Source organism: Leptodactylus fuscus, chromosome 3, assembly GCF_031893055.1.
Source record: "Leptodactylus fuscus isolate aLepFus1 chromosome 3, aLepFus1.hap2, whole genome shotgun sequence".
NCBI lineage: Eukaryota > Metazoa > Chordata > Amphibia > Anura > Leptodactylidae > Leptodactylus > Leptodactylus fuscus.
In genome coordinates this window covers 90,051,789-90,066,936 of record NC_134267.1, presented here as the reverse complement: position 1 = coordinate 90,066,936, position 15,148 = coordinate 90,051,789, and the positions used below count along the sequence as shown (strand labels likewise).

The window sequence follows — 15,148 nt, the reverse complement described above, 5'->3', positions numbered from 1 at the left end:
TCAGTGATTAAAAAGACTGAGTGCTGGGTGGAGGCATCTGACTTCATTCCTTACGGTTTCAGCTAAACAGCCAAATTGAGTTCATTTATTAAAAAGTGAGAAATTGGCTTTAACCTCTTAACAACCAATGACATACCTGTATGTCATTGATCGCAAGGTTCTGTACGGAGCTGAGCCTTCTCCATACACTGCGGATACCGGCTGTATAATACTGCTGGCACCCGCCGCTAACAGCGGCAATTGGTGCCAACACCGATTGCAGATGCTAACATTTAGGAAAAAAAAAAAAAAAAAAAAACCTCTCAAAAAGTTCAAAGCACACCACATCGTGTATAAAAATAAACAAACGTAAACATAAACACTTTAGGTATCCCAGTGCTCAGAAATTACCAAACTATTAAAATATAAAAAGATTTATGCCATGTGCTGAACATCAAAGTGGTGGTGGGGGGGGAATCAAAGTAGCCAAATGCCGATTTTTTTTCAAGACTTACCCTCCTACAAAGAATTGAATAGAAAGTGATCAAACCATCAGACTTTCCCCCAAATGATATCAATAAATATGACATCTTGTCCCGCATAAAAAAGACATCTTACCCAGCTCCATACTTGTAATTATAAAAATGTTGCAGGTGTCAGAACAGGGAGATACAAACATTTTTTTCTATTTTGCATAGTTTTTAATTTTTTAAGGTATCAGAACATTACAAATACTATTTAAATTTGGTATCACTGTGATCATACTCAACTGCAGAATAAAGGTAATATGTCATTTTTACCACATAGTAAAAGCCGTAAAAATTAAACCCATAAGAAATTGTGGCAAATCAGTTTTTTTTTCAAATTCCACCTCATTCTGATTTTTTTCCAACTTCCCAGGGCATTGTACAAGGTATTGGATGATGCCATTACAAAGTACAGTTTGTCCCGCAAACAATACGTCATCACATGATGATAAAAAAAAAAAAAAAAAAAAAAAAAAGATGGCTCTTGCAAGGTGGGGAGGATAAAACAAATAAGCAAAAACGGAAATTGGCTTGGTCTTTAAAAGGTTAAAGAGGACCTTTTACCACCTTCTACAACTTTTTGCAACCTTCAATAAGCATCATTCCGCTGATTCTCACGCAGTTGAAATGTCTCTCTACCTTATCTTTCTCTTCCTTTATTTCCTTCTTTACTGTTCCTGCGCAATCGGTGATGTTACTTTCAGCACCAAATATGCTAACTAGGCTCTCTACTGTCGAGTGGGTGGTTCTGGACTGGAGTATACATTCCAAAACTGCCTTCATGATAGTAGAAGGCCTTATTAGCATATAAGGTGCCTAACCCCTTCCTGACAGCCAGCGTAATAGTACGGCAGATGTCAGGTATTTAAATATAGCGGCCGTTCAGGAGCTGAGAGGAGGTGAGAGGTATTATACAGCAGAGACATCGCACCAGTGCCCGCACTGTTTTCAGGAATTAGGATCCCTCATTTTCACCTCGGCACATGAACACCACCATTTTGGCAAGGATCGAAGGCACCCAGAATGAGACCTGGAGTTGGCCATCCATTGCCATGGCCGCTAGGAGGCTATTGAAGGCTCCCAGGCCTGTCTGGTATTCATTTGTATGACAGGCTGCTGGCATTTTGCAGTGCGTTGGCATTGTAATGCATTGCATTAGTGATCAAGACCCCTAGAAGGTCTAATAAATAAAGTGTTAAAAAAAATTAAAAATTAAAATTAAAATCAACCCCCCTTCCCTATAATACAAACAAAAGTTTAAAAAAAAAAAAAAAAGTTAAAACATATACACATTGGGTATCCCTATGTCCGAAAATATCCAATCTACAAAGTTATGAAAATATTTTTCCTGTATGGTAAATAATGTATCAGGAAAAAAAAGTACCGATTTGCAGTTTTTCTCACTGATAAAATTTTTTAATAAAAAGCAACCAATAGACACTCCACAAAATGGTATAACTTAAAAGTACACCTGGCCATGCAAAAAAAAAGAAGCTCTATGCATTCTCGTACACAGAAATATAAACAAGAATTACAGGTGCTAGAATATGGCAACTTTAAGAAAAAAAAAAAAAAAAAAAGGGTTTTTTTGCAAAGTTTTGAATTTGTGTTAAGGGGTTAAAATGTAAATAAAACTATATATTTTTGGTATCCCGGGAATCATACCGAAACATAGTATACAGGTGAAATGTCAGTTTGGTTGCAAAGTGAATGTTGTAAAAACAAAGCCTGTAAGAAAGTTGCACAATTGTACTTTTTCTCCAATTCTTCCCCATTAAGAATTTTTTTTCCAGGTTTCCAGCACATTGTACAGAACAATAAATGGTACCATTATGGAGAACAATTTGAGCCGCAAACTTTAAGCCCTCATATGGCTGTGTGAAAAGAAAAATAAAAAGTTATAGCGTTATGGAAGGCAGGGAGATGAAAATTGAACCTGGCCCTCTGCCTGCTCCATTTTTCGGACCTCCCTCTTCGCGCGTACCGCAGGTCCGCCTTTCGACATGTGATCAACGCCGGCCGGGCATGTCCCAGCCCTTTGAAAGTCCACCAATCCCTCCTCCCTCCGCCACTGGCTTTGCAAGTGGAAGACATTAGGGTGACGGAAGACCTCACTGTGTCATTGTGAGATGCACGAGAGGCCTACATGGAGGCTTGGACCCCGTGGATTCTCTTTCAAGGTACCCGCATGTACAAAGACCTGGTTGGATGATATGCTTTCATGACTGCTGGTTTCCTGGCCAGATCACAGAGCTACTCCCCAATACCCCCCCCCTCCCTTTTTTTTTTTTTTTTTCTTCTTTCCTTTCTTCCCTGTATTTTGTGCTGTGTTAGTCTTATCCTATTGTTTGTCCCTATGTGCTTTTGCTCTGGTGCTAGGTGTATGCTCCGTCCATCTGGATGAGATAACTTGAATACTTTGCAGGTATAGGGTGGAATATCGCGGCCCTGTTATACATTTGTTTTGTTTATTGCTTGTTTGTTTATAAATAAAGAATTTATACAAAAAAAAAGAAGAAAAGAAAAATTGAAAAATGCCTCAGGCAGGAAGGGGGTTAAACTAATTACACTGATTATTTGGGAATGGTGGGGGCTAGAGAAGACATTTCAGAATAAGTGTAGTGGCAAATATTGAAGATATTGAGATGTTGGAAGTGACGAAAAGTCCTCTTTAAGTATTTTTATTTTTTAGATTCAACTTACACAATGAAAGCCTCCATAAAATGTAAGGGAAATTACTACTTTCTGGTGAAATTTCTTATGTACAATAGGATAAATATTGCTTGTAAGCCTCAGTAACATTGAATATGACCAACATAGTACAGATTCCACTTCAGATAGAATTTGTTTCAAGATTCTTTATTACAATTGATGTACGTGAATAGGTAGTGTATCATGCAAATAATGCAGTGACGTTTCGGCCCTATTAAGGCCTTTGATCAGAGTCTATGTCTTATCTGTGAGAGTATATACAGAATTGATATAGATTAATAATGTAGTTGTGGCTCCAGCATAGGACCGCATAAAGGGCTTGAAGGTGTGATGTTGGAGGTTTGGTTAGAGATATGGTTTAGGGGATTTGCTGGATAATGTGGTAGAGCACCCTCCACTTCTCACATACATAAGTCACTTAAGTTATGTTCGGAAAGAAGGGGATTACCTTATCCCTGGGATCCAATGGTGTGCCTGATGGTGTTTAGGGAATATCAGATGGTGAGGTAGAGTACCCACCTCTTCTCACATACACAAGTCACTTATATTATGTTAGGAATGATGGGGGTTACCTTATCCCTGGGGTCCAGTGGTGTGCCTATGGCATCATGTATGTGAGAAGCGGAGGGTGCTCTACCACATTATCCAGGATATCCCCTAAACCATATCTTTAAGTCCGTTTTTACAGTCTAGTTGGAGCCATAGTTGCATCATTCTCTAACCAAGCCTTTGTGATACCTCCAACATCACACCTGCAAACCCTTAATGTGGTCACGTGCTGGAGCTACAACTTCATTATTATTCTATATTAATTTTGCATACACTCCCACAGATACAACATAGAGTCTGAGGAAGTTCGTAATAGGGCTGAAACGTTACTGCATTATTTGCATAATACGCTACCTATTCACATACATCAATTTTAATAAAGAATCTTGCAACTGTCGGGAGTGGAATCTGTAGGATTTGAAGGTTTAGGACCCTATTCCACTGCCTACCTGTAGGTGCATTCCACATCACTATAAATTGAATATATGATCAAATCTACACAAATAGTAGAATTATTTTGGGCATAACGCATAAATATTGATATCACTTCAAGTTACAATTGAATTAAAGGGGTTGTCCCTTCACAAGGATCCTATCTATACTGCTAGTTTATGTGGATTTAAGACTTTTCCTAAATGCATTGCTTTATCAAAACTGCTTTGTTTGGCCGCTATCTTAATTTATTCACTTCATTGTTTACACTCCGTTTCTATGGCCCTTGGGATTATCTGCTCATTTGTCAAGTGATGTAGTTGCCTGCTCTCAGAGGGGGAGGGAGGGGCTGGGAGCAGCTCTGAGCTGTTTGAGAAGCTCCGCTACTTAAATGACACACATAGGGGAGGTGAGATCTCCGGGATTTCTGAGCTCTTGTCAGTTTAATTTGATTTGGCTGATAAGGGCTAAGATAGGGAGTCCGTTACCTCTGTATGTAATGCAAACTGACTCAAATCCAGCTCTGCTTCATCAGCTTCACACTGTGATAATTGATTGTTAATTCATTTACAACCAATCCTCTGCAAGTGAAACCCCGCCCACCTATGTGCTGAGAGAAGCAGGAAGTGAAGAGAGCACAACAGCCTGCAGGTTAGTGAACAAGCGTCATGAGAATACCCCTTTAAGCCTCCACTAACTCTTTGTTTGCTGTAATTTCTCTATATGGAACACATTTTAATCTCCCAGCCATCACAAGTTTTTGCATATGTATGCTGCTATAGAAAATGCAAACTTTACTCTAATACTTTCACAATAACATCAGAATGGAAATACCTTCTAATGTAAATAAAAGAATAAAGCTTACTTCCATATCAAAATGGTCATACTCATTCAAAACACTTCCTTTTTTAAATATATTTACATGATTCATAAACAGAGGAACAGATGCTGTATTTAGGAAAGGTACAAATTAATAAACCTATAAAAAGTCCAGCGTGAAATGTTGAGACAAAAAAAGCAGAAATCTGAAGTTCCTTTTTAACGTTAAAGTCAATAGGATTCATTATGCTTTCTATTTCAACTATGAAAAGGAGGATCTGTTAATTAAAGCCTTAAAGGAACACTTTAGTGATTTTGTTTTCTTAACTCGTTATACTGTCTGAAAGACCAGCCCCTCAGCAGTAATAGCTATCTACTCATATTGTCTTTCCTTATCCTGCTTTCACTTTCTTCATAAGTCACATGATCACAGCATGATCTCTTTTTCTAGCATGGATTGTAAAAATGACTTAAAGAGGACCTTTCATCAGATCGGGCACATGCAGTTTTATATACTGCTGGAAAGCTGACAGTGCACTGAATTCAGCGCACTGTCGGCTTTCCCGATCTGTGCCCGGTGTAAAGCGCTATCGGTCCCGGTACCGTAGCACTTTAGTGTCAGAAGGGCGTTTCTGACAGTTAGCCAGGAACGTCCTTCTGCCTCGCGGCGCCTATCGCGCTGTGCTCTAAGACTGGGGAGGAACTCCCCCCTCCCGCTCCTGATAACACTCGTCTATGGACGAGCTGTGTGAGCAGAGGGAGGGGGCGTTCCTCCCCGCTCACACTGTACAGCGCGATAGGCGCCGCGAGGCAGAAGGACGTTCCTGGCTGTCAGAAACGCCCTTCTGACACTAAAGCGCTACGGTCCCGGGACCGATAGCACTTTACACCGGTCACAGATCGGGAAAGCCAACAGTGCGCTGAATTCAGCGCACTGTCAGCTTTCCAGCAGTATATAAAACTGCATGTGCCCGATCTGATGAAAGGTCCTCTTTAACTGCAGCCCGCAGATGTTATTGAGAGCCACCACGTGACCTATTCTTCGGCCCTATCTCTTATGTGAAAGTTCTCCTTCTACCTTTCACATAATCAACTCTTTATAGCCCCTGTCTCACATGCTGCTCATAGTTCCCTATCTTTCTTCTCTTATTACCTTTCCCTTATTATCAGCAATACATGGGACAACTTTACAAGGACCTGTGGGGACATCATCCTTACAATCTAAGGACCTTTAACGGGTCATTTTAGTATTAGCTCTGCTGTGTTTTGCAGCAACAAGAACTAGACATGGGTACAGGTACTAGACATGGGTACAGGTACTAGACTTGGGTACCAGGTACCTAAAGCGTTCCATAGAGGCAAGAAAACATTATTGGGCAATCCAAATGGACTATAATCTGCTACTCTTGGCAGGGAAGCACGCAGCTCATAGCAGGAGCACAGCCTCCTCTGCACCATCTAGGCATTCATTGAGCTCTGGGAACTTGGGTGATCTCAGGTACTCCAGGTAGGGCAGACCAGTCTGGAATATCCACAGTGGAAAATGCCAAGCGCGTCTGTGAAGGTGCAAAAATTGCCTGAATGAGTAAGCATGAAGACCACTGACCATCTCAGTGGACTTGCACCCAAAATGAAAATCCCCAGGAGTAGGAAATGTGGTTTTGGAACAGAATTTCCTGGAGCTTCAGGGCTCATGTTTTAGCCAGTGTGAGATGGAGAGGTCATGTAGGACAGATTGCTTGGTGGTCTTGAAGAAGCACCTGGGTAGATTTGGGCTTTGCGCATGATAGCCTGGGGAAATGCAGCTTTTTTTGTTGCAGATTTTGTTGTGGTTTTTTGAGCCAAAACCAAGAGTGGATTGAGCAGAAGGTAGAAGTATAAAAGCTTTCCATTCCTTTTGCAGCCATATTTGGCTTTGGCTCAAAAATCCACAACAAAATCTGCAACAACAAAAAAAAAAGGTGCATTTCCGCAACGTGGGGCCTTAGCTGGTATCGATGAACTCTGGAAATGACATGCCTTGGGTTGTTAGGGTCAGGCATACAAGGGCCTAGGGAGAAATGTGAGTGATCCAGTTCAAGGGGCAAGTCCGGGGGAACTCTCAAGAGAAAATTGATGGTCCTGATTTTGATGTGGGAAGCCGTGTCAGAATAGGACCAAATTGCGCCTGCTGCAGCTTTCCACTCCGGAGTAGACCCAAATGGATGGGCCTAGTCCGGAGGGTGCTGTTGCGAGGTGGACGCCGCGGATGAATCAGCCGCGGAATCCACATGAAGAAAGGGCAGCTCGCTTCTTTTTTCCGCTAGCGGTCTAGACCTCTATTGTGAGGGGGCGGATTTTGACGTGGATTCACCGTCAAAATCCACCCCTCTTGCCCTGTGTGAACGAGCCCTACGAGCTTCCTATATATTTCCCATCTCTTTTGTAGCCATTCTTGGCTTTGGGTGAAAAAATGCAGCAATATATGCAAGAAAAAAAGTTGCATTTCCACAACGTGGGGCCTCAGCCCACGAACATATTTTTGTTGTTTCCATTTCTTGTAATTTTGTGAAGATATGTGTAAAGCTAAGTGATACTGCTGAAAGCCCCTGATAGTAAAACAGTTAAAGCAGTGCAGAATGTGATATAAATTGAGGTGTGAGTGAAGGGATGGACAGCTGTGTTTTTACTGGAGGTCTTCTTTAAAAAATATGTATGTCAGTGTATGAAAATGTTTGTTATTTTAAGGGGAGCGCTTGTCTAAACCAAAGTGCACACAGAGCTCCATCTACCCTTAGGCTGAGGGCTAGTTCACACGGGGCGAAGGGGGGCGAATTTTGGCGCGGAATCCGCCTAAAAATTGTCCCCCTCACAATAGAGGTCTATATAGACCGCTAGTGTTCTTTTTTCCGCTAGCGGCTTGTTCCTGCTAGCGGAAAAAAGAAGCGAGCTGCCCTTTCATCAGGTCTCGTGACAACACCTTCTGGAATATACCCATTCATTTGGGCCTAATCTGGAGCAGAAAGCCACGACGGAACGTGCACACGCGGAATCCCCGTACGAACTAGCCCTAAGGCCCCACGTAGTGGGCCGCAGCAAAAAAAAAAAAAAAATGAAGTGGACAAAAACTGTGGCAGAAACACATTGCTGATTTTCCTGCAGTGCTTTTCCATAAACACATTCTGCTTCCATTACACCTATAGGGAAACTGCCAGCGTTTATGTAGGATTAATCACAGTATTTCCACTGTGTGTATATTTCTGCAATGTGTGGAAAGAATTTGTTAGAATCCCATCCACTTTGCAGCGACTGTAAAACACTGCGGTCAAAGTGCGGCGTTTACACCACATAGCGCTTCGGCCTAAGCCTATGCTTGATGGTTTCTGCAGGTTGACCCTTGTTTGAGCCTTCTTTACAACTGTTGTGATATTCTTTGACAAAGAGGAATATCATAGTAAGTAGCTTCTGAAAAAAATACACTTGTCTACTATGAGGCAACCCATTTAAGAAATATAGGTTGTGGAGAAGATTGCTTAACACCTTTACAACAACAAGTAGTAGTGTTGGTTAACACAACCAGTACATTATTCTTTTTTTTCACAATATATTTCTGCTTGCTTCATGAAAAAACCACAATCCTGTCAAAATGATTGTTTACTACAGCTTTTGCTACACAGAGATAAAACTTCACAAGAAAAGTAATTTATGTAACAGTAAGAGCATGCCTGCCTTTATATAAAATAATACATTCATGTTTAGAGTAACTGTTTTGCCTTTTGGCAACTCAATGCAAATTATGTAAATAGCAATTAAGGAGTGGTTCCTAATTTTCATGCCAAATGGATCAATTATGCACCTTTAAAAATAATAGAGCTAAAGATTTATTAACAATTGTTCTTTGTATTTGAGTGCTTAGGTGCATGATCCAAGAGATAACCAGGTATTATTTGCATACAAACTTGCAAGTCAAATAATATCCAAGATGTACTGTTCAAAAAGCTATTTTACCACGAAATAAACAACAGTAGTCAACCATTTAAAAAGGGTTGTCTGCTTTACGGTCAAAAGCGGCACTGGTGGCCTGCAATAGATATTAGATACAAACCCAAGTAGTGATCATGTAAACACCAGAACCAAACAACCAGGAGACAAGAAAATCACGATGAAAGTAAAAAGCAAACATTGAAATATTGATATAAAAATAACTGTAAAATAAAAAAAGAACATGCTTGGTGATACACAGGACAATATTTGTAACTACATCCAGGTACATAGTATGTCACCCCCTCAGTAATGAGAAATAGCCTGGAATTAATCAGTGTGCACTTACTTATTAGTGACAGTACCTGTGACCTCAGAGCTGACTGCAGGTATAACTACATCCAGGTACATAGTGCGTCACCCCCTCAGTAATGAGAAATAGCCTGGAAATAATCAGTGTGTCACTTACTTATTAGTGACAGTACCTGTGACCCCAGAACTGACTGCAGGTATAACTACATCCAGGTACATAGTGTGTCACCCCCTCAGTAATGAGAAATAGCCTGGAAATAATCAGTGTGTCACTTACTTATTACTGTAGTGACAGTCCCTGTAACCCCAGAACTGCCTGCAGGTATAACTACATCCAGGTACATAGTGTGTCACCCCCTCAGTAATGAGAAATAGCCTGGAATTAATCAGTGTGTCACTTACTTATTACTGTAGTGACAGTCCCTGTGACCCCAGAACTGCCTGCAGATATAACTACATCCAGGTACATAGTGTGTCACCCCCTCAGTAATGAGAAATAGCCTGTAATTAATCAGTTTGTCACTTACTTATTAGTGACTGTACCTGTGACCCCAGAACTGACTGCAGGTATAACTACATCCAGGTAAATAGTGTGTCACCCCTCAGTAATGAGAAATAGCCTGGAATTAATCAATGTGTCACTTACTTATTAGTGACACCTCCTGTGACCCCAGAACTTACTGCAGGTATAACTACATCCAAGTACATAGTGTGTCACCCCCTCAGTAATGAGAAATAGCCTGGAATTAATCAGTGTGTCACTTACTTATTAGTGACAGTATCTGTGACCCCAGAATTGGCTGCAGGTATAACTACATCCAGGTACATAGTGTGTCACCCCTCAGTAATGAGAAATAGCCTGGAATTAATCAGTGTGTCACTTACTTATTAGTGACAGTACCTGTGACCTCAGAACTGACTGCAGGTATAACTACATCCAGGTACATAGTGTGTCACCCCCTCAGTAATGAGAAATAGCCTGGAAATAATCAGTGTGTCACTTACTTATTAGTGACAGTACCTGTGACCCCAGAACTGACTGCAGGTATAACTACATCCAGGTACATAATGTGTCACTGTCTTAGTAATGAGAAATAGCCTGGAATTAATTTGTATGTCACTTACTTATTAGTGACAGTATCTGTGACCCCAGAACTGACTGCAGGTATAACTACATCCAGGTACATAGTGCGTCACCTCCTCAGTAATGAGAAATAGCCTGGAATTAATCAGTGTGTAACTTACTTATTAGCGATACATTCTGTGACCCCAGAACTGACTGCAGGTATAACTACATCCAGGTACATAGTGTGTCACCCCCTCAGTAATGAGAAATAGCCTGGAATTAATCAGTGTGTAACTTACTTATTAGCGATACATTCTGTGACCCCAGAACTGACTGCAGGTATAACTACATCCAGGTACATAGTGTGTCACCCCCTCAGTAATGAGAAATAGCCTGGAAATAATCAGTGTGTCACTTACTTATTAGTGACAGTACCTGTGACCCCAGAACTGACTGCAGGTATAACTACATCCAGGTACATAATGTGTCACTGTCTTAGTAATGAGAAATAGCCTGGAATTAATTTGTATGTCACTTACTTATTAGTGACAGTATCTGTGACCCCAGAACTGACTGCAGGTATAACTACATCCAGGTACATAGTGCGTCACCTCCTCAGTAATGAGAAATAGCCTGGAATTAATCAGTGTGTAACTTACTTATTAGCGATACATTCTGTGACCCCAGAACTGACTGCAGGTATAACTACATCCAGGTACATAGTGTGTCACCCCCTCAGTAATGAGAAATAGCATGGAATTAATCAGTGTGTAACTTACTTATTAGTGACAGTACCTGTGACCCCAGAACTGACTGCAGGTATAACTACATCCAGGTACATAGTGTGTCACCCCCACAGTAATGAGAAATAGCCTGGAATTACTCAGTATGTCACTTACTTATTAGTGACAGTACCTGTGACCCCACAACTGACTGCAGGTATAACTACATCCAGGTACATAGTGTGTCACCCCCTCAGTAATGAGAAATAGCCTGGAATTAATCAGTGTGTCACTTACTTATTAGTGACAGTATCTGTGACCACAGAACAGACTGCAGTTATAACTACTGCCACATACATAGTGTGCCACCACCCGTAAAATAAAACATTATTATAATCTTTCTGATGTGATCGATAATGATCTCAAATAATAGAATTATGAGATTGCTATTAAATATTTGTGGATCTATTCACATTAACACATGCTTTTTTGACACTATGTTTTACATTTTTCATCAGTGTTGTGCTATGTTCACATCTGCACCATGGTGTCTGTTGTTCTGATCCATCAGAGGACCATGTACAAGAAACACAGACCTCTAAAACAGAAGACACTAACGATGACCCATGGACCGCACTCACTATAAATGTAGTCCTTTGGGTGTTTGTTGTTTAAAACTGTAACTGGTGGACAAAATAGTAGGAATTGCAGCACTTTTTGTCTGCTGGTTTCGCCATGTTTCAACAAGAGTAAAAAGCTATAATATATAATATTGTATATATATTTTGGATAAATCCTTGTGGATTCCAGGGAGGCTCAGCAACTAGGTCTATTTGAAGTTTGCCGTGGTTGAGCCTTCACAAAGCTAATATACACCACATTCCAAATTACTAAGCATTAATATTATTCGGATTTAAGAGACATAAAAATTACATTTTTTGTTTTTCAATAAAATTCATGGATGGTGCTGTGGCTCAGGATTCTTTGAATCAATGAAAATCAATCTTACACCTCTGATAATTAGTTTGCTAGGTGAACTCAATTAAAGGAAACCTATTTAAGGCTAATGCTCTATGTGGCATCCAGCAGTAAAAAAGCATTGTGGGGGAAAATCTGTGGTGGCAATGCAATGCGGTTCTTCCTGCAGCGCTTTTGACAGAAAGTTTGCAGAGTTTTCCTTTGCGGACATTCTGTTTCAATTATACCTATAGGAAAACTGCCGGTGGTTCCGTAGGTATAATTGACATGATGCAATTTCCAAAACTGCAACAGTTTTGGAAATCATTGCATGTCCACAGCGCATATTTTAATGCAATGTGGGGATGGGATGTGATTTGCTAGAATTCCATCCCCATACCACATTTTTTTTGTGGGGCTCCAGCCTAAGAAGGACGTTCCACATTATTAAGTAGGGTGCAGGTTTCAAACGATATAAGAAAGAAAAGTGTTAAATAGTTCAATGCCTTGGACAACATTAGATATTTCATGAAAAAGTGTGATCACTGTACTGTGAAGAGACTGTACTGTAAAGTGACCTTGTAATACTACAAATTCAACCAATGACCATTTTCAGTTCTTTACAACCTATAAAATGTTTAGAAATTCTGTTGTGCATAATAATTTGGAACAGCGGATTTTGATTTAATTTGTGAAAAAAAAATCATTGGGAGGTTTGTCTAATAAAATTTGATTTATACATGAACTGTGAAGAGTATACTGAATGTCATTTGCATCAATCATTTAGGAAAATTAGAGAATATAATTGTCATAATAATTTGGAACACAGTTTAATGAGTAAATAGCTGTTGTGTAATAGAACCCTAAAACTTATTTGATGCAAAATTTCTTGGTGAGAGAGGCTTTATCAAGCCCCGCACTCAAGAATGATGGTGATCAAGCTCAAGATGTACAAATAAGCTAAATTTATCCAACACTAGCTTCTGCCCGCCACTTCGCCTGCGAGTTGTTGGCGTCGATCAATCCGCCTGCTCCAGTGTTTCGGCTGCTCTAAGAGCCGCTTGACGCTTAGCTTGCTCAATCCTCCTCAGCTCCACTTGAGGAGAAGTGTTTTGACTTCTGTCTACCTTCAGAGCTTTTTTTTTTTTTTTTTTGTGTCAAATTAGATTTTCGTTTTCCCGGAATGTTTAAAATTGTAAAACTACCAATTTGGATTAAAGGGTTTTCCCATCTCAGTGTCTCAGCACGCCGTCTGCAGTGTCTGCTTCTCACTTCCTGTGTTTCTCTCCCCCCCTCCTCCCTCTGGTTGAACAGGACACAGAACACTTATACAGATCAGATAATATGCAGATGCTTGAACTGAATGGACTCAGTATTACCTGTGTGTTTACATAGCGAGATAACAGACCAGGGTTTATCAGCAAACTGCAATTAGCTGAACGATTGTCCTGCCGGCAAGAGCAGTTTAATATTAGTAGGATACATAAATTCATAACAGTCACGAAGCTATGTCATTTACCGGGATAAAAAGTATCCTATGTGTTAATCCAGGTTACAAACTATCTATGGGGAAAATGTCATCCAAATCCGTTCAGCCTTTTTGCGTGATTATGTAACAAACATCCAAACTTTCACATTTATAATATTAGTAGGATTGATAAATTTGTTGCATTTTACAGAATTGTAGATTCCAGTAAAACTGACTTAAAAATTCTCCTAATGATAAATCCACTTCCCCTTGTCTTTTTATTTTAGACACCTGGCATTGGCACTAAAGTTGAATTAAGTAGAAAAAATGCAAATGGTAAACAAATGAGCTAAAATACATTAATTCATGTTAGACTGCTGTTAGTTGCACACCTTTTATGTAAAATCTCCTATACGTTTAGAAGAAGTCACAATTTTGCTACGTGTTCTAATAGGAAGAATTAGACCTAGAACAAATTTACAAAAAAGACATGCAAGGTAAACACAAAAACGTAACGCAATGGAACAGAAAACCACAAAGATTTAAGTTCCTTTTGCAAAACTTTTCATACTGAGGTGACTTAAGGCCATTTCATGCGTAATCTGGGATCGGTGAGGGTACGCACTATAAGCTGCGTGAATGATGACACGCCAAACCTAAAACAAACCCACTTATTCCATCTCTGGATAGAAGTGTTTAACCATATTAGAAACGACAATGGTAAAATAAATGTTGGTAGCGTTCGACATATGCAATATATTGCAGAATAATTATAAAGATTATGCCACTAGTGTTTATTTTAAGAACTGTGCAAAGGAAAGACACGACACTTTCCCTGCTAGAACTAAAGTAACATCTTACTACATTTCTTATTTCATAAGCGTTTCTCAACAAATTCTTGTGATCTTTTAAATAGAATTGTCTCTAGATTATGGCACTCTAAACTGTGGTTAGTGTATCCTAAGTTGATCCTGTTAGGCTGAGGGACCAGGTTGCGGAAATACAGCTTTTTTTAGTTGCAGAATTTGGAAGCAGAAGCCTTTATCTGTGTACTGCAGCTATGTTCCTACTCACTTTAATAGCTACAGTAGTCTGGAACAGCTGCTAAGCGGCGAATGGAAGCTTCTGCTTCTGTCTCTGTCCCTTGTATAAATTTCAGCACTAGAGGATGTTTGGAAAAACTGAGGTTTGCAGAGTTTAGGTTCTGGACCAATGAACAATCAGTAGAATAAGCAATCATGAACGATACCGCTCCAGAGACCAGAAAACCCCCTTAAAGGGGTTGTCCCGTCACAAGGATCCTATCTATAATGCTTGTTAATGCGAATGTAAGACTTTTCCTAAATACATTGCTTCAGCAAAATTGCTTTGTTTGGCCACTATATTACTTTATTCATTTTTTTTGTGGCCACAGCCCTGACCTAGCTGCTCCTGAGTCTAGTGATGTGTCTGCCTGCTCTCAGGGGGAGGGGCTAAGTACAAGGGAGCGAGCCTGGTGGGAGGGGGGGGGGTAGTTTACCCTTTGGGGGAAGGGGCCGCCAATGCAGGGTTAGACGCCGGCACAAGTGAAGTCAGCAACATCTCTATGCTTCTGCCCTGCATGACGCAAGCAGCGGCAGAAGCGATGTTGCTATTCCGGGGCGGG

The 15,148-nt window shown here is 40.3% G+C and overlaps 1 protein-coding gene across 1 annotated transcript in view; it reads right to left on the bottom strand.

The window, feature by feature from the left end:
• AHI1 (Abelson helper integration site 1) overlaps nt 1–15,148 on the bottom strand; it is a 148,862-nt gene that overhangs the window by 59,594 nt on the left and 74,120 nt on the right. The window lies entirely within an intron of this gene.